We start from the raw sequence: 21,478 nt of genomic DNA on the forward strand, positions 1-21,478 counted from the left end.
TCTCGGGTAATCCAAGGTCGAACACAGGGACTTGTAGCTATATGTATGCAGTGATGTGCATGCAGCGGGTTGAATAAAAGAATGGAAGGGAGATTGTTAAGTTTACCCTACTTCTACTCCTATCTAATAGACAACGCAATGAGAATATGCATGAGGTAGATATACAACAACACTTGATATGAAATAAATGTATGGAAAAATAGATAAAATGCGGAGATGGTTTCATTGCAACCCTTAAAAGTGACCGCAAAGGGCAACCTTTGTCAACGCAAGCCATGCAATCATGCTACACATACGTAAACCTAACTCTAGGACGTATATGATGTATATGTGATATTGTCGAGAAACCTATGCCTACTTAGACCTCCATAACCAACTCACCAACTCCAGCCGTATGAGCATGGCTGCCACATAACCCCTTATCCTACTTCTTAGACGCATGCAAATCCATTCTGTAGGGTGCATACGCTGTGTGAAGCAAACAAAGCTTATCCCTAAGTTCCCTATTCTTGCCTATGCGTTCCAATCCGCTCTCCTGAGTCTTAGATTTGTGATTTAGACTACTCTCACAAGTATGCCTAAATGATGAATGATACGCTCATAGGACAAGGTAACCGCATGAACTTTGCTAACCTACGATTGAACAATGCATACATTGCTTAATGCGACCAACCACTTACCCTCCTGGGCAGTTGATTGTTGCTGACTTTAATCATAGACAAGCAATTCGTTAGCCTATAGACAGGCGTTGCAGCAGCTTCACACTAAGCAAATAAGATTACTCACACACTCGCACAATACACAGCTCTCGGTGGGTTGCTACATGCTTCATACCCTTAATCCACATGACTAAGTATGCGATACCCAAGCAATCCCACTAAGTAAAGATGCTAAGCAAAGAAGATGGAGATGGAGTCGAAGAAACAAAGAAATGCATTGAAAAAAATTGTATTAATTCCTTAAACACAAAATGTCATACAATACAATATAAGGAAAGAAAGAAAATGAAATGACCGGGTGGAAGCAAAGACTTGCTTCTAGCAGATGAGCGTCAAAGCTGCCGGTGGTGCCATGGATGGGCAGAAGAGCTGACGCTCTTAAGATCTAGCTCTAGTCGAAGGCTCCGGTCGTTGAGGTGAAGAACTCTCAGCCATCTTCTCACGCAGTTTGTCTGGACCACGGAGAAAATCCCCGGTTCACAAGGATCAACCCCAGATAACTTGAATTTCCACTCATTGGCTTCTATTTATAGAGCTTGGGTCACCGACAACATTAATTGGACTGCTCTGAGTCTGACGTTCGGCGCATTAGTCCTTTCTGAACCTCTGCCACTAACGGCATGGTAGGTAAAATGTCAGCATCATCTTTTGATTTTTCTCAAGGTAGATGCATTGATGCGTTCATTCCACCAACCTTGCGTTGATTCCATCAGTATGCGTTATCACGTAGCTACTATCATTTTATGACCGCATTCGCTTAATACTGCAACTCTACATGATGATGCAATCGCTTGACGAGCGCAACTCCCATGCGATGGATGCATACAGCTGATTACTACAACATCCATGCGTTGATCGATGCGTTTGCCTTTGCGATGGAGCGTTTCTCCACATGCGGTCGTCTATGCGGTGGTCCGGTTTTGGCATTTGCGTCCATTTCCTGTTTTAGCTACTAAAATAGATTGAAGGCATACTAACACAAAATAACGAGTTAGCTGAGATTCAACATGCTAATCAACGCAACTCTTTTTTTCGTGAATTTCTAACATGATTTATGCATATTCTGCCTAACAACCTTCATAATTCTAAGTAAAAGGCTTAAGATGACATGCATTTCTACATGTCATCAACTCCTCCATACTGTAGCTTCATTTAGAGTGAATATTGATCCTGAAGTTGATTTCCTAAAATCCATATTGGTCTGAAAATCAGAATCAATGTATCCAGTAAGGATTAGATCCTTAGCACAATAAACGAGCATAATTCGTCGTTCTCTAAAGATACTTGAGGATGTTTTTAATGACAATCCAACGATCATATCCAAGATTGGACTAAAACCTACTGACTATTCCAATTACATAGCATATGTCTGGGTGTGTACACAACATAGCATACATCAAACTTCCAACTGTTTATGCATAGGGAATTCGTTTCATAACTTCAACCTCTTAAGGTGTTTTAGAACACTGTTCTTTAGACAGATAAATTTCATGTATGAAAGGTAATTGACCTCTTTTAGAATTTTGCATTATATTTAGACAACATCTTGTTAATATAAGATGTTTGATCTAACGCTAGCATTCTACTTTTGTGATTCCGAACAATTTGGATTCTAAGAATATACCGTGCATCTCCTAAATCTTTCATTTGAAATTGCAATGCTAGTCATCTCTTAATGTCAGCAAGAAATCCTATTTCATGACAAATGAGTAGAATATCAACATATAATACAAGAAAAGCTACAGTTTTGTTGACAATTTTCTTGTAAACATAAGGTTTGTCAACATTTTGTTCAAAGTAATAAGATTTTATCGTAGTGATAAATCTCATATTCCAGGATCGAGATGCTTGTTTCAAACCATAAATGAATCTTTTAAGCTTGCAAACCTTTTGCTCTTGACCCTACTCTATAAACCCCTCTAGTCAAGACATATAGATACTTTCTTCAAGATAGCCATTCAAAAAGGCTGTCTTGACATCCATTTGTCATATTTCATAATCATAAAAGATAACAATGTATAAAATTATTGATCATGGAAACCGAAGAGAAGACTTGATCATGGCAACCAGAGAGAAGATTTCTTCATAGTGCACCCCCTCCCCCTTTGGGTAAACTCTTTTGTCACAAGTCTAACTTTGTAGGTCTGTACCTTACTAGCTTGGTCTTCATTTGCAACCAATAGGTTTTAACCCATCTAATTGATCTACAAGTTCCAAGACTGAATTGAAGTACATAAACTCCATTTTGAGGTCCATGGCTTTTATCCACTGATATTGATCTGCGTCTTCCATTGTATGTTTAAAGGTTAATGGATCCTCTAAGCCATCAGGTATGGTGGTCTGTGTTTCTGTCAAACCAATGTAATCGTCAAGCTGTTGAACAAGTATCCCACAACATTTAGGCACTTCCAACTCTTGAGAGTGATGTGACGTACCAGATGTACCAGTTTCATCAACAACTCGTGTTGAAGGACTAGCTTGATCAACAACCTTTGTTGATTTTTCTGCAGTTTCTTTAGTCATTTCACTCAATAATAGCTTACGACAAGGTTGATGATTTTTATGTGGTTCTCCTCTAAGAATGTAGTATTTGTTGATACAAATACTTTTTCATCTTGAGGATCATAAAATATACCACCTTTTATTTGGCTCTAAGACCTTTTCCTGTAAAAGATCTTTTGGTCATCTTACCCTTAAGAAAAGATTCACACAGAGATAAAGAATTGTTTTCTAACTAATTTAGGTGTCCCTCTTAACCAGTCTCCCAGTCCTATTGACATTTACTGGCCAAGTCCAAGTGTCAAAGATAGGCAATAAGAGAAATTTTTCACCTCTTATTTTGAGTTTCAGCTATTTTAAACATCTCTATATTCAAAACAGCTTTTGCCTAAGTTGGTTTAGAATATATAAGTTATTTTCTAGTTTTGCAAGACATATTTTAATAACTTTTAATATAATGAACACTTCATTAACTTCGAAAGAAACTTTATATTTTTGTTTTAGCATACATAAGATAGATATTAAATTCTTCCTCATGGAAGGAACATAATAAACATTTCCAAGTAAAATGAATCTATCTTCAATAAATAACTTCATATCTCCCACTGTTTTAGCTGAGACAACCTCTCTAGTCCCAACCTTAAAAGTTGTCTTGCCTTTTGTAACTGTCTCCAGGAACTAGTTTCCTGGACGAAGGCGAAAATGTGATTAGCGGCCCCTGAATCAAATATCCAGGTTAATCTATCTTTTTCCACTAAACATGTTTCAACAGTCAGTAAATCATTTTTACTTTGTTGTGTTTTCTTAGCTTCCTCATTTATGCCATTCATGTTTATTACTTTTAACGTATATAGAACATTTTCATTAATAGAGGTTCTATCTTTTATGTCATAGTTATAAACATCTTCGAGAATATCATTCCTGACAGATTGTCAAAACAACATTTATAAGGAATCCATGATTTCTTTAGCGAAAATCATGTTCTCGAATTTCTCAGCTAATATATCAGATTTAATTGCTAAGATATGGATTTGGGTCTTATCATTTGCCTTAATCCATTCGTTATAAGCATTCCAAAGTATTTGGTTTGCAGATGACATGGGAGTTAGAGGATATTCCTCGATTAAAACAAACTTAAAACCATAATTTGCTAGTATTACGTTTATGTTTGGTTTCCATGTTGAATAATTAAAATCGTTGAACTTATTGGAAGCGAATGTTTTAGAAGAATCCGACATGCTAGAAATATAAACAAATTCTTATTAGTAAATTACTTAACCTAATTAAATCTTACCAAAATAATAATGTACCCAAATTTCGTTATTTATTTGCAACGATACTTTAGTAAGTCAGAATAGATGCTACCGAGTGGCAGTCAAATACTTCTTCACTGAAGCAAGACATTCTTAACTAAATACTAACTCCAGAATAATTCTTTATTCCTATAGTCATTTAGTTAATGTTTTCAGTCAAGAACTTATTAACACTTAGTAACTCTTGTAAGTGTAACCCTCAATTTTCAGATCTCAGAGGTTTGCCCCAACAATGCTACCGAATTGGAGAGTCAAAGTTGGGAATCGACAAAAGAAATCCTATCCATTTCTAGAGTTTGTGGTGTTATAATCCTCATGAAACAACCCTCTGAAGGGTGGCCGCTCCTAGGGCAACTCGCAGACAGAACATGAGAATCTCACGATGCAACCTAATGGAGGAGATCGCAGGATACGTTGACACACATCCTTCACTTATTTACTATGAACAACTTCCTCTATTCACTTTGCTATTAACCCATGCAAATACTTTCTGAATAGAGGTTACTCCCAAGGTGACTCAAAGTCGAGCAGGAATCTCATGGTGTGAACTCTTAGGAACGTAAGAGGTAAAAGTAATATATCGTATATATCATTAATCTCCCACTAAAGTGTTCTATTTCTTTTGGTTAAATCTTTACTCAGGTATATTCCTGCAATTAAATACAACCTAAGTCTAGGTGTTCTATCCTTGTATAATTTTTATATTTTGAATTTAACCTACGACGTCTGAGTGATAAACCAATTTATTACCTCACATTGCTCATGCATGCCTATAAAACCAGGTAAACAACACTCAAAAACCGACTAAAAATCCTTATGTAGTAAGCATTCCGTAAACCGTCAACTTATATATCTTTAGCCTTAGACATGATTTTAGCCCGGGAGAATTTGAAACCAAAGTTTTACAAGATAACAACTTATTTTAACTATTTAAAACAAGTGTTATTTGTTAATCCCAGATGAACATGCATCTTATCTTTGTTATAGATTTTAATGTCTAATTTATTTTATAACACTTTATAAAATATAGACATTCTTTCTATCCATAACATATAATAAGTATTTCATAATTTAATATAAAAAATTATATTGAACACATAAAACCCAAAATCATGCATATTATATATTATAACAAATTATAACATACTTTCAATGCATGATACATGCTTCCTATAGTGAGATTTTAAATCTACATGGCATATATTATGCACATACAATATTTAATTTAATTATAACATACATTAAATGCATGAATAATTAAACACACTAAGATGGACTGGTTTTGACATCCTCAGCAAACACTAAACTAAATTATTACAAAAATAATTTAAAAAACAGCTCTGGACCATAACTGAAGTGCCCGAACTAACCCAAACCAGCTCTAAACCACCTGAACTGGACCTCCAAGAAAAGAAATTTGGCTGAACCGATCCAAACAAGGCTGAAGTGGACCTCTACGTCTCAAATCGACTGAATTGGCCTGCTTGAATCGTTGGTTCGTTCACGCGCGCGTGTTCTGGGTTGGACGAAGAACGGTGTTGCAATACTATTTAAGTAGCGTTGCAATGTTACGAAGTCAGTAGCCAATTTTGCTACTGTTTTATGCGAGCTTGCTTCTTTTCTTCTTCAATTACAATCTAATTTCCATCCTTTTGACTCTAACAAATTTACAGACTCTTAATCACACATTAACGCCTAGAAACAATGAGCCAATTATAACAATTACAATATAATTGAAGAGGTTTCTTATGTCAAAACAATAATATATTTATTTTAGCTCCATTTCGTACACCTTGTGAAAAATAATCATGGTCTTAAGCACTCTAACGACATCGATTTTAGCAAACAAGCATGCAAGGTCATTAACACTGAAGTAGGATTTCAAAAATAAATACTTTTGAAGAATCCTCCAATCTAACTACTACCTAGCTCGAAATTGATCACAAACTTATTGTAAACTATCACAAGATATTCCTTACTATTCTTTTGTCTTTTAGATTGGATGGTAGAATCCAAAATGAGAGGAAATTAAGGGAAATCTGAGGATTGTTTTGCTTGAGTGTTACTCATGAAGAACAACTCCCTCTTTTCCAAAATGTCAGCTTGCATGAATGCAATTTCTCAGCAAATTGAATTGATTTTGTTCAAAAATAGCATGCTATCAGATTACATAGTTACTTGACACGAAAACATGCTAAGTTTAGTGGGAATTTGGTGTCTAAAGTAGGAAAACCCCACTAAGGTTCAATTGTCCAATTTTATTGAATTTTATTGAAAACTCAATTTTACTTGAAATCTAATTCCAAAACTAAAATGGAAAAAAATTATAAAATATTAATTCAATAATTAATATTTAAATATTTAATTTATTTTAAATAAAGTTAATTATAAACAATTAATTAAATAATTTTAATTGATTAAAGTAATTTAATATCGAATATTCAATTAATAAAACACCAATTTTCAATATGAATCCCTATTCATATATTAAACATTTAAATCATATTTAAATATTTTTCAACACTCCAATTACGTTTAATTATATTGCATGTAATTAACAATTCCTTTAAATCGAATTTGGACATTTTAAAATTTCTCATCACACTATTCTAATATTTATTCCATTTATGAGCTATTATGGGGACCTAATTGACCTACAAATCATGAGCTCCAACGATTCGAGATTAATTTGCTAAATCCTTTTAACCGAATTCACCAACATTCGTTAGCTATCGGATCACTCCACTAAAGCCCAGTAGTTGCACTCTCCTTATTGTAGATATTTTTGTCCACTTGATTTAACCATGATCAGTAAGTTGATCCTTCACAAGTTGTTGGTATTTACAGTCAAGTCAAAATTATTATTTTACCCCCGTAATACATTTTACTCCTTAAGTCTCTACTGATCTAATAATGAACAATTAGTTTATTTTCCTACCAATAAACCAAGTCCCTCTCAGTCATAGAGAGGATAGGCCCATTTTTCAAGACTAGGAGTCAGTACTTAAGGGAACAACCTATCTGCTAACCCTGAAATCGGGTAGGAGTGAATTCTGTCTTGCAAGACTATGTCCCCAGTTATCTAGCCGATCTTACCCCTAAAATGATAGGCTTATTGAGTGGTGATTTTAAGTCACTCTCATCCATGCATATTAAAGGATAATTCCGAATAAACATTAGTTTATAGTTAGCTTAGGATTAAGATCGAGTTAACTTAGGTAATCAAATTAAAATAGTCAGTTGTAACAATAAACGGTATTATATAAGAAAAGTGACTATTTTGTGGTCCAGTCTTATGCAAACATCTTTTTCATAGGATGCCCCCACTCGCAAGTCTCCAAATGAACGATTTCGAGATCACATCGTTTGTATCAAGTACAAAACGGGTCGCCTCCCCAGGATAAGTTACCCAACCCTATCCTTATACTTATAGATTGTTTTGGCTATATACTCAAACTTGATCCCCTTTTATGTCTCTATATAAAGTTTAAGTATTCATGCTACAGTCATGGGTTCGCTAGTTTATTGGATTTAGGCCATTACAATTGCAATTTACATGTTCAATAATAACTTTATTGAATAAACCTCAATAACAACTTTATTGCAAATAGAATATGTTTAAAGTTTACAAATTGTAAATAGAATATGTTTAATGTTTACAAGCTGCAAGTTTTAGGACTACGCTATTATAAATGCAATTTATATGTTCAATAACAATTTTATTACAAAAAGAATATATTTAAAGTTTACAAACTGCGAGTTTTAGGACTAGGATATTACAAACAAAGTCAACATGTTCAATAACAATTTTATTGCAAATAGAATATGTTTAAAGTTTACAAACTGCGCGTTTTAGAACATATAACCCAACACAACCAAACTATTTTTACCATGTAACATTGGTATTTATAGTGAGAAGTGATTGGAAAAAAATACATGTAAGAGTTAAACAACATGCAGTGGAAGTATCAAGGATCCATAAGCATTCTAATTCACTAATTTTGGCAAAAACTAAAGTATGCTCTTCATAAAAAATGGGTTTTCAGAACATGCCTTTCTCCAAGAAAACGTCTGTTCAGCTTTTGTCTTCATTTGATAAAAACGTGAACCGCCTCAAAGCCTTCCCTACTATGCTCTTGGAGATTTAGGTGGAGTTGTTAGACTCAAGAACAGCTTGAAGATGTGAAAAACAAGAAAATCTCACAATAGCAAATTGAAGAAGACAGTTTCGTCTTCACCGAAATTTTTCTCTTAAAATTTTGTATTCTTCTCCTTCTCCAACAACTCCAATCTTTTTTATATATTTAGATGAACTGCAAAGTGATGGAGTGCATGGCTTGTACCTCATGCTTGGAGAATCAAAGTAGAGAAGATAATGGTTTTTGTGTGAGCATAAAGATGATGGTAATGGAGAAAATTCATTTTCCATTTTGTGCAACCATATAAATTGTTTTTCCATTTTCTTTTTAAAACAAAAAAAAATGATTTTAAACCATTTTAATTCAAAATTAATTTTCTTAAATTAATTTTAAAAAATTAATTAATTTAATATCAAATATTAAATTAATTTTTACACAATAATCATCTTAATATATTTAAATCATATTTAAATATTTATTCTCTTGTTCCGTTTAATTTAAACATTTCAAATTATTTCTCAAGCTACCATAAAGTTTACCCATTTACAAGCTAGTAGGGGGACCTCACAAACCCACAGATCATGGGCTCCAACGATCCGAGATTAATCGACTAAACTCATTAGACCGATCTAACCCCCATTCCTTAACTAATGGGTGATTCCACTAAAGCCATAGCTGAACTCCTCTCACTTTAGATATATTATGTCTACTCAATATAACCATGATTAGTAAGTTAACTCTTCACAGGTTGCTTATAATAACGGTTGGGTCGAATCTCTATTTTACCCCCGAAATTACCTCTTGTTCCTTAATCCACCTATCCCCTAATGAACAATTGATTTGTGATCCAATCAACAAATAGAATCTCTCTCAAGCCAATGAAAGGATGAGGCCTCTTGTTCAAGACTTAGAATCAGCACTTTAAGGGAACAACCTCTCTACTAATCCTAATCGGGTAAGAGTGAATTCCCTCTTGTACCCTATGTTCCCAGCTATTCATCCGATCTTATCCCCAAAATGGTAAGCTTATTGAGCAGAGGCAATTGGTCTACTCTCACCATTTGCAGATCAAAGGATATCCCGAACAAACAGAAATTCATAGTTAGCTTAGGATTAAGGTTAAAATTACCTAGGTCATCGCTTTGAAATAGTTAGTCTTAAACAGTAAACAGTGTTATAAAGTAAGAGTGACAAGTTTAGTGGTCCGATCTTGCAAAAACCTCATTTGCATAGGACACCCCCACTTCTCATGTCTCAACATGTATGAATTAGGATCACTTCATATGTAGCACTTTACAACACTTTGTAACAATTACAGAGTAGGCCGCATCCAATAATGTTACCAGAATAAGGTATCCAATCTTATTCATATACTATAGATCATTTTGACTATTTACTCGAACCTGATCTACTTGTATGTCTCCACATAAAGTTCAAGTACTCATATAATAATCAAGGGACTTAGGTTTATTGGATTTCTAAAAAACAATATATTCAACAACAACTTTATCGAATTCTCATAATAAGTTCTAATATTTACAAACCACGAGTTTTAGGACATAAAACCCAACAGACTCCCACTTGGACTAAAACTCCAGTGGTAACTTATATATCTGATATATAAGACTGAGTTTCTAAGTTTTATAGAGAAATACAATAAACTAGGGCATCCTATACCCATGGTCTTACCATTTGATATCTCATACCTAATATTTCTCCCACTTGCCCTAGGTTATTAAACTCTGGTATTTCTAGTCTTACTAGATGTTCTAAACACTTTAGCTGAGAGAATCATTGTAAACATATTAGTATACAAATAGGTTTCTTATGAGGAATTCATCTATTTCTCAATAATGGCTAGGAAACACATTTTCCTCCCACTACATTGAGGTACTCTCAACTTTTTGATTAAGATGGTCTGACCTGCCTTAACAACTCTTATTAATAGTCAGAGCTAGAAATCTTAAATTTATAATACTTCGATCTTAGCCATTTAAATATCTAAATATTTGTTGATGGCTATTAACAATTTGATTCATAACAGAAGTTGCTATGAGATAGAACAAAAATATTTCTTGAAAAACATTTCATTCATAATAAAAAAAAATACGTACAAAAGGTTGATTACAAGATTTAATAAAAGCAGGTAATTTACATCTTCATCAGCAACTTCTCCTATTGGATGAGCTGAGCAAATGGTCTCCAGGATCTAAGTAGCCTGTTTGCCTTTCTGTGCTCTCTTCTCTGTAAAATATTTAGGGCAATTTCTCTTCCGGTGCCCTAGCTCGTTGCAGTGGAAACATTTCCCTTTATCTGCAGCGGTTTTCTTGCTCTTCTTACCAGCAAGCTTTTTCCCTTTCCCTTTGTCTTTCTTCGCTGGAATACTCTTAGTCTTCGAAGACGAGGCAACTTCAGGCTTGAAGGACATTCCTCTCTTCTCAGCAGAAGCAACATTTACTTTTGGTACTCATTTCAGACCCTTAGTTCTCAACATAGTCTGAAAGCCTGTAGCTCATTAAATAGAGTTGTCAAGTTGTATTTGATTTTATTCACCAAGACATTAGTACAAAATTGCAAAAAAATCTTCGGAAGAGATTCTAGAATAAAGTCAACTTGACTTCTCTCATCCATCATAGCACCGTTCAATTCAGCCACATTAAAGTGTACCATCATGTCCAAGACATGTTCATGAACATTGGTCCCCTCTTTCATGGGACTATTGTAAACGTATTTGATAGCATCATGTCTCAGAGTGAAGGAGATTGTCCAAACATCCCTCTTAGAGATTCCATAATCTCTTTGGTAGTGTTCATATCCTCGTGTTTTTTCGCCAAAACGTCAAACAGGCTGGCGAGAATATAAGCACATGATTTATCATTAGCCTTGATCAATTTATCAAACGCTTTCCGAACAGTTCGGATGGTATTTGAGCTAGGAATGGGAGGACATTCCTTGGTTAATACAAATCTCAAATCGTTTATCGTGAGTATTGTATTCAAATTTGATTTTCAGTTTACGTAATTGTTCCCAATTAGTTTTTCTGAAGCTAACAATTGTATAATAGAACTCGTCATTCTGAAATTATAAACAAATTTTGTAAGTGAATTGCTTTTAAATCCAATCAAGTTTTAGCAAAGTGATAATGTACCCATAATCATTATTTTTTGCAACGATACTTAAGTGATTTAGAACAAATGTTACCGTGGGCCAGTGAAGAATTCCTTCACAAAAGCAAGACAATTCTTGACCAAATGCTATATCCAGAATAACTCATATTCTGATAGTCATTTAATTATCGTTTTCGGTCAAGATCATTACTGACACTTAGTAAATCTTGTAAGTGTAGACCCGCCATTTTCAGATCTTACAGAACGGTATGAGTATGCCTCCGAAATAAAAGACAATACCCAAGACGAAACTATAAGACCCTTTTAAATCAAATAGTTTGTGTTTCTATCTTATATCTGAAATTTATTTTTATTTTTACGTTATTTTTTAAAATGAATTTCCAACTACCCTAAATATGTCAATTTTTTTTTCCAAAAAAACTCCATTACTTAATAACTTAACCCCTGATTCTACCACAATTGTTGAGAAAATATTGGAATCTTTCTTTAGCACATTTCAACCCCTTTTTGAAATCCGTCCGGGAGAACATTCATCAAAAGCAAACCGAGCATGGTGATAGAGGGAGGCGATACTCTGGGTATTGCAAAATAAAATTGTAAAAAATCTACAATTCCAACTTTAAACGAGTCTAAAATCAATCCCTAATCTGTCGTAATTTGTATTTGATTTTATATATGTATATACTAAAAATTTGAGTTGTTAGAGTATGTTAAATGCAAATACTTGTATACCCCGAGGATATAATTGGGAAAAGATCTCTCTCATCCCCTACAAATAAGGTTGCTAAAAATCCTAATATTGAAATGTTTTAGCCATTTGTCATTTTAGCCTTTACTATTCGTCATTCATCAAACTTCTCTTACTTGTTCTATCTTTGTTGAGAAAATTGGAGCCCAAACAACGGTGGCCCATATTCACATTGGTCTAAATTTTAAGAATTTAGGGCTTTCTAACTTTATAGTCTAAATAAATAAGTCTGATTATATAATTGTCTAAATTTTTCTAATTTTTACATAGACTATTATTTTATACAGATGTCTAACTCAATTTGCTTTTTTTTTTTTTACCCATCCTTACCGTTTACTTATGCATGTATAACAACATTTATAATATTTATACCAAAAGAAGCATGTAAGGAAAGTTTCTTGCAATTATGAATTTCACAAAATAGTTTGTTTCACGTAGAATTGTCATTTTGTTTTTTCTTTTGAAACCAACCCCTTATCTTATCAGTCATGGAAAAAAAGTTTCCAACAAACCTTGCTTATGGGTCAATTGAATTCAGGAACACTATACTGCATTCACGGGAACACCTTTTGGGATGTATGTCCATCACAAGCCAGAAAGAAAGCAAAGGTTGTTGTTGTGAGAAGCAAATTGTTGTGTGAAGGAATCAATATCTCGACATAAGCCACGGAATTACTAGAAGAGTCTTGAAGGTTATTTTGTCATCAGTAGAGGAGCATGCGTGATACAGATACTCCTCCAGTCCGGTAGGAAAGAAACCTAGAGTCAGTGACTAGTTTCGCTGTTTTCAAAATCTACCAAGTAAGGAAAGTTTCTCCAAAAACTCGAAAATTGTTGTCATCATAAATGAGTAGCAAGAATTGACAAGAAGTTTCGAAAGAGAAAATAAGATAAATTTAATATATACAATAGTATATATTTTAACTTTTTAGAAATAAACTAGGTTATATTTGATAAATACATAATAAGAAAATTTTCTTATATACTCAACAATATATGCAATGTATATTTTTATTTTCTACAATAATACTTGTACATTCACCATATACTTGAGATCTAATGAATAGATGATCAATTATTAGATATCGTGCATTAAATCAATATAAATAACAAAAACAAAAGTAAAATTCGAAAATTATGCTTTTTACAAATAGGATTGAGGATTGGGAGATTCAAATCATAGACATCGTGGTTATTAATCACTACAAGAAAATTGACCTTGTTCGAAGGTCAAAACCTTCAAAAAAACATTTATTAGACCTTCGATACATTTTTTTTCAAAGGTTATCTCAACCTTTGAAAAGTGTCGAAATAGATCCCATCGAAAATACTTTTTCAAAGGTTTACTAACCTTCGAAAAGTAAAATTTTTCAAATGTTTATTAACTTTCAAAAATTATTATTTTTCAAAGGTTATATATCTTCGATAATTGTCAAATTATTTATCGATAATTATCTATTATTAAGTAGTCTTTTTCGAAAGTTTTCATTATTTTTAAAGGCTTATCATATTATTTTCAAAATTTTTAAAACCTTCATAAAAACTTATTTATCAACAATTGTATATCCTTCGAAAATTCTCTTGCAAAACCTCTTAGCTTGTTTATTGACAAATCTTGGAAGGTTGTTTTTACTAATTCATGTACATGTAGTACCATGAATTACAAAGTATAAGAATAGAATAGAAAAAATAGACAATGACATGGATGGAAGTAAACTTATATGTCATAAAAGTACACCAAAAGGCTATCGAGATTCTATAACAACAAACTACAATTGATCAACTAGAAAGAAATTTTTTACGCATCTCTGCCATTAGTTTTTGAAATCTATCCTCAAAACAATTTTCTAATTCGCTTATTTGATGCCTAAGTACTTCTACCTCAACCTCTCTTTGTTGTTCAGATTCTTTTATTTGTCGTTCAGATTCTTGAAGTCGTTGTTCGGACTCATTAAGACGACGCTCAAGATCTCGTATAGTAGACGATGATCCAAACAACTCAAAAGGAGTAACACCTACTCCATAACCACGTCGCCCGTGTTTCTCCAGTCCAAATACTCGTACAAAAATCTCATCCTCGTTCATGTCAAGTGTACCATCAATCACTTGAGAAGCATATGATTTAAGTTCCGGCTACAAATACAAATTTACATATTATAATTCAAAACTAACACATGTAAATTCAAATGTTTACAACAAACAAACACATGTCTTTGTTAGAACCATAATATTTGATAGATTGAAATCTATACAACAAACAAACACATGTCTTTGAAACCCATTTTAGATTCACCAAATTCTAGGAATTCCATTTTCATTTCTTTCCTTTTATTGATCTAAATTGTATCGAAAATCTATGGAATGTTAAATTTTGTGGAAGAGCATAAAAAAAACCGAAACCAAAAAATAAAATAACAAGCAATTTTCCTAAGATGTAGTGAAAGAAAAGGGAAAGAAATAAAACAAATAAGATCTTGGAGAAGTTTTAAACCTCTATAATATAGAAAGATCTTGGACTGCATCAGTTTGATCCAATTCCTAATCTCGAACTCTAAAATGATACTATAGTCTAAACTAACTATAATTTTTGTTTAGTCTACGAGTTGAAAACTTAGAAACGACTAGTTTGAAATATTCATACTTCACAATCTTAAATATCGTAGGACAATGAAATGAGTTTTCTATAGATAAGACTTTGCTTGAACAAGATATGTTCTATAGCTCATCAAACAATAGTCTAAGAATTCTGAGGGGATAAGCTAGAGACTTTTTAAATCAATCACTTCTAGAACAGAGCAACAGAGATGATAAATTAATGACCTTTACTCAATAACATCATATCTATCCATTATTTTATACTTACCATTTTCTCCTGTGTAGTTTCATTCACAACCAATCTATTATTGCTCGAGTGAGTTAGCTCCCAAATTCTAATTCGACTCGGTTCTTCATTAGTGACTCGAACCTATTTAAGTGAAAATATTATATATTAGATAATTTGACTAAATTAAAAGAAGTTTATGTAATTTTTCATCTAATTACCTCTTTTTCAACTCTTTGTTGTATACTTTGTGAACCACATGTGTGACATACATTCAATTTAGAACGGTTCTTTTGGTTTCTTTCACATATCTCCTGTATTTCAAAAGTAGAGTATGAGCATCAATAAAAAATAAATAAATAAATAAGTACAAATTTTTTTTATGTACAAGAAAAAGATATTAGAATACAACCTGATATTCAGTTGACTTCCACAACTTTGAAAGATATTTTGCATCTTCTCTTGTAATTCCTGGTGGAAGTTTTACTAAAGCTTCTGCAATTTTATCATATTTGTACAACCATTTTTTTTTTTAAACTATCTCTCCAATTATTATAAGATCGGTGAATTTGAAGCAATACTAAAGCCTCATGACCTTCAACTTTAAATCGTTCCTGTAAAAAAAATGATGGTTGTAATCTAATTATGTAAGAAGTAAATTAAAGGAAAAAAATATTATTTTTTCACATACCAATGAAGCTCAAATAGTTTCCTTTTTGTTGTTGTATCAATATCTCTCCAACTTTTTACTTGTAAAGGAGTAAAGTTGACTTGTCTAGCTAAGATAGTGCATTGGCTTTTAAAGATATGTGCATTATCTCCAACGGGTCGTTTCTTCGTTCATGATACTTCAAATCTAATTCCATGAGGTAGTTTAACTAGTTTGAGATTACGTGTGAGACCACATACTTTACTTACTCTAAAAGAAGATTCTAAAGTAAAAAGAAAGAAAAGAAAGTAAGTTACTAATAAATCAAAAACAAATAATATATATTATAAAAAACATGTTACATCTATTAAGAAATTTTTCATGACTAGTAGTTTATCTAATTTCTCTCGTAAACGATGATGAAGCTTCTAAACCAACTTTAGATATTGTTGAAGATTGTTGATCTTTAACTATTTAGTTAGATATAGATGCAATCGTAGTATTCTCATGACTATCTATACTATTATTGTTGTTGAATCTGCTTCTTACTTTTTTCATCCTTTATACAAATAATGAATTTGTTGGGAAAAAAAACAAGTTAGATAAATAACATAATAAAAATTGAGTATTAGTTTAAAAAATCAGAGATCATATATTATAAAATTAAAAATATATTACCTAACATAAACGATAGACAAAAAAAATTAAGAATTAAATTGCTCTATTTACGTCTTCTTCGTCATCTTCTTCTTGACAATCTTCATATATGATCGAAGGGATATTGTAATAATCTCTTGGATCAACTTTCAACACAAAATACCAAACCGGGTTTCTTCTATCTTCAAGGTAAAAAACTTGTTCAGATTGGCATGCTAATATAAATGGCTCATTGGTAGCCAATGTGTACATTATATTCACACTAGTTAGTCCATGATCATCAATTCTAATTCTTTTACCAAGACTGTTGATATTCTAGCATTTGCATTTAAACAAAACGACCTCGTTTCCACCCATATATTGTAATTCAATAATATCATGCAATACACCAAAGTACTTTTGATCATTAGTTCCTCTCACTACTATCCCATTATTTTTTGTTTTTCTTAAATCATCACCATTCTTCATACAAAATCTAAATCCATTAACAATGTACCCTTTGTAGCATGTTACTTCTTGTGATGGACCTCGAGATAAATCTAATAACTGTTTGTCAACTTTGTTGCTTTCATTGATATATAATTTAGTAACCTACATAGAAAATAGTATCAAATTTTAAAATGAATAGAAATTGTATAGATGAATAAATATCATAACTATTGTCTTTTCTCACTTACATGGTCTTCAAACCATTCTACAAACTCTTTATTATGATTTTTTTGTGTGTTTCTAGGGTCAAGATGTTGTAATCCTTGTACATGCTCACTAAAAAATTAAAAAGTTACTTTAGATTTTATTTAACATATTTAAAAATATTATCAATAAGAAAACTTTTACATATCTAATATATGGGAGGACATCACCACAGTTCTTTAAAATATAGAGATGTGCTTGTCTCCACTCTTATATCGTTAGCCTTCTTGTTTTTTTGATCGGTCCCATAGGACATCCAACTAGTTTAAAGATAGATATTCCTTCATAAGAATTATGAGCATTATCTTCATTTCTTCTCTTTTGGTTGAACTTAGTTTCTATAGTGTGAAAATATCTAGTGCAAAACATTACACATTCATTGATGATATAACCTTTTGCAATAGAACCTTCAGGATGAGCTTGATTGCATACTTGCTTTTAACTTACTTAAATACCTTTCAAATAGGTACATCCACCTATATTGAATTGGTCCACCAACTATAACCTCATTTGGTAAATAGATTAATGAATGCACTATTATATCAAAGAACGACAGCGGAAACATCATTTCCATTTTACAAGGAAGTTTTGCTATTTCAATTTCAAGAAGATTTATATCGTCCACTTTAACCACTTTTGAGCACGAGATTTTAAAAAAAAAAAATTGTTCAATTTAATCAATACATCTTGAACTTCCTTTCTCATCAACCCTTGATATTCCATAATAATATGATGGTCATGACTTTTATGACCAAATAATTTTCTCCATTTTAGATCGACACACATTCCAACAGTAGAAGAGAATCCATTTGGAACTTTTAATTTCTTTAAATACTCACAAAATTCATTTCTTTCATCTGATGACAATGTACAACATAAAGTTGGTAAGTATAATTTGTTTTCTTTTTGTATTGGATGCAATTCCTTTCTTATATTCATTTCTTCAAGATCAAAACGAGACTTCAAATTATCTTTAGTCCTCCCTTTAATATTCAATAATGTACTGATTACGTTCTCACAAACATTTTTTTCAATATGCATGACATCTAAATTGTGTCGTAGTAATAAAGTGCTCCAATAAGGTAGCTCAAAGAATACGCTTTTCTTTAGCCAATCTTTAGAATGTTTTCTCTTTTTCAGACTATTGCCAAATACATGTTCTCCAAATTGGTTCACTTGTTCAAGTATATTAGTTCCAGACAAATTCTTAGGAGGTAGGTTTTCTTCAATAAACCCATCAAACAACTCTCGTTGTAGTCTCCATTCATGTTCTTTGGGTATGAAACGACGATGACCCATTTAGCACATATTTCCACTATTTTTTAAATAAAGTGATCAAGTATCAAAATTACATGAAGGACAAGCTAAGGTACCTCTTGCATTCCAACCAAATAAGTTCCCATATGCTGGAAAATCATTAACTGTCCATAATAATGCAGCACACATGTTAAAATTTTGTTTTAGTGAAGCATCATAAGTTTCAACCCCTACATCCCATAAGAACTTCAGTTCATCAATTAACGGTTGTAAAAAGATGTCAATATCATTACCATGGCCTTTAGGTCCAGGAATGAGTAAGGATCACATGAAATAAGGATCTTTCGTACACATCTATGGTGACAAATTATATGGGATAAGAATGATAGGCTAGACACTATAAGATACTCATATTTCCAAATGGATTAAATCCATCACTAGCCAATCCAAGTCGAACATTTTAAGGCTCTCAAACAAATAAACTATATGATTCATCAAGTGTTTTCTAAGCAATAGTGTCAGTAGGATGCCTAAAAACTCCATCATCTACTCGTCCATTCAAATGCCAAGTCATACTCGATGCAGTCTTTCATGACATGTACAATCTTTTTAATCTTGGAGTTAGAAGAAAATATCGCAAAACTTTTTGTGGAATCTTCTTCTTTTTATTTATTTCATTTGGCTTCCACCTAGATTCTCCACAAACTAAACATTCATCAGCTTTCACATTTTCCTTCCAAAATAGTTGGCAATTATTAAAGCATGTATATATCTTCGAGTAATGAAGCCCTAAATCTTGAAGGATTTTCCTTGTCTCATAGTAATTATTAGGTAGATCAGTACCTTTTGGAAATGCATCTTTTAATAACTCAAGTAGTAAAGTAAATGATTTATTACTCCAACTTCCAAAAGACTTTAGATGAAACAACTTCATAATGAAAGACAACTTATAATATCTTTTACACCCAGGATAAAGCTCTTTTTCTGCATCACTCAACAATCTATAAAATTGAGAAGCATTTTCATTAGGTTCTTCATCATAACCATGCTTATTTGACTCTCCTTTACCAATCCAGTTATCCATGTTAAAAGCATCAAAATGATCCTCTAATATTTCAAAAACATCTTCAGAATCATTGTCATTATCATTTTCGCCTACTTCATAAGTAAAATTTTCTTCACCATGCATTGTCCATCTAGTGTAACTTGGAACTATTCCAAACATTAATAAATCTACTTCAACATCATCTTGAGTCTTAAGTACTACATTATTGCGTCTTTTACATGGATAAGATATTTGACTAGTTGTTACATGCATAAATGCAAAATCCAAAAAACTTCTAACTCCGTTTTTATATTCTTGCAATACTCGATTTCTAATTTGCATCCAACTTCAATCCATATTATACACTTCTTTCTAAAAAGTGTGAGATTCCCTGAACCAAATTAGTACTTTAAGCTAATTTACAATTCAAAGAATAAAAGGGAGAGAATGACAATAAAAAAAAAAGTAAATAATGTATTTAAAAGTAGTTTAAAGATCATCATAATACAAATAGAGAATCATTCATTCTATTCTCTTTTCTTACACTTTGGGTTGATGTTGGCAAAAGAGTGTTAATCTGCATTATATACTTTTATGCACTTCAAAATATGAAATTGTAAGAGAATGAAAATGGGGAAGATGGAGATGCAAGAAGTATTTTTACCTCAAAAAAGCATCCACATTTGGCTAGATATTACTTTAAACTAATTTACAATTCAAAAAATAAAGGGAGAGAATGACAATAAAAGAAAAGTAAATAATGTATTTAAAAGTAGTTTAAATAATGTAAGTATTCATCATTATTTTTCATTGTGTTTTTAGTTTAAAAAATTTAGAAACCTACTTGTTTAAAGGTATGTGCTCAATGGTCCACTAGTTGGTATTGTTCCAAAAAAGTCATTGTTTGAGACATCCTTGAAACAAAGGAGACACAATCCATCATAAACCAATAACATGATATGGCACAAAACTTCAACCAGGGATGTATATGACCTAAATTAACTAATACACAATGGTGAAATTATACAAGGACTTACACAAGTTTAAGACTTGTAATTCTAGTAAGTTCTCTTGAGATTGGTCCATTTAATCAGTTATCATTAAGCCGTCTACAAAACATAATAAGAGTTTAGACAAAAGATTGTGAAAAGAAAGGATCGCAGGAGAAAGCATTAATTCAGATTTTACTTCCATCCAGAAACAAAAATATGATAGCCAGTGGTTTTACAAACCTAACATGTCACACCCCGCCCCATCATTTAGTCCTGTATCTATCGCTTAACTCCACTGGCCCATCGTGTAGCTCAATCGTTTAGTAAACGATCTCCCACATAGCCTATCGTTTAGCTACTGCGCCCATCGTTTACCTCCTTTGTTTAGCACTGACGTCTTATCATCTAACACATCCGCCTATCACTTAATGTCATCGCCCAGCGCCTACGTCTATCGTCCAACGCCCATCGCTTAGTATTCTGCCTATCGTATAGTGCGTCTGCTCATCATTTAGTGCAACACGGCTATCGTCTAGCTTCTACGCTTATTGTCTAGCGCTTTCACTAGTCGTGCAGTATTGTGCCTATCGTATAGCCCGATTGTCTAACACATCACTCTTCATCGTTTAATTCCATGTGCATCTTCACGATTGTTTAATGCATCCGCCTATCGCTTAACGTCATCGCCCAATGCCTGCGTCTATCGCCCAACACCCATCGCTTAGTATTCTACCTATCGTGTAGCGCGTCTGCTCATCGTTTAATGTAGCACGATTATCGTCTAGCACTATCGTTCAGCTTCTACACTTATCGTCTAG

This window comes from Benincasa hispida, chromosome 11 (genome assembly GCF_027475165.1).
Source record: "Benincasa hispida cultivar pf3 chromosome 11, pf3_genome.v1.1, whole genome shotgun sequence".
NCBI classification, from domain to species: Eukaryota; Viridiplantae; Streptophyta; class Magnoliopsida; order Cucurbitales; family Cucurbitaceae; genus Benincasa; species Benincasa hispida.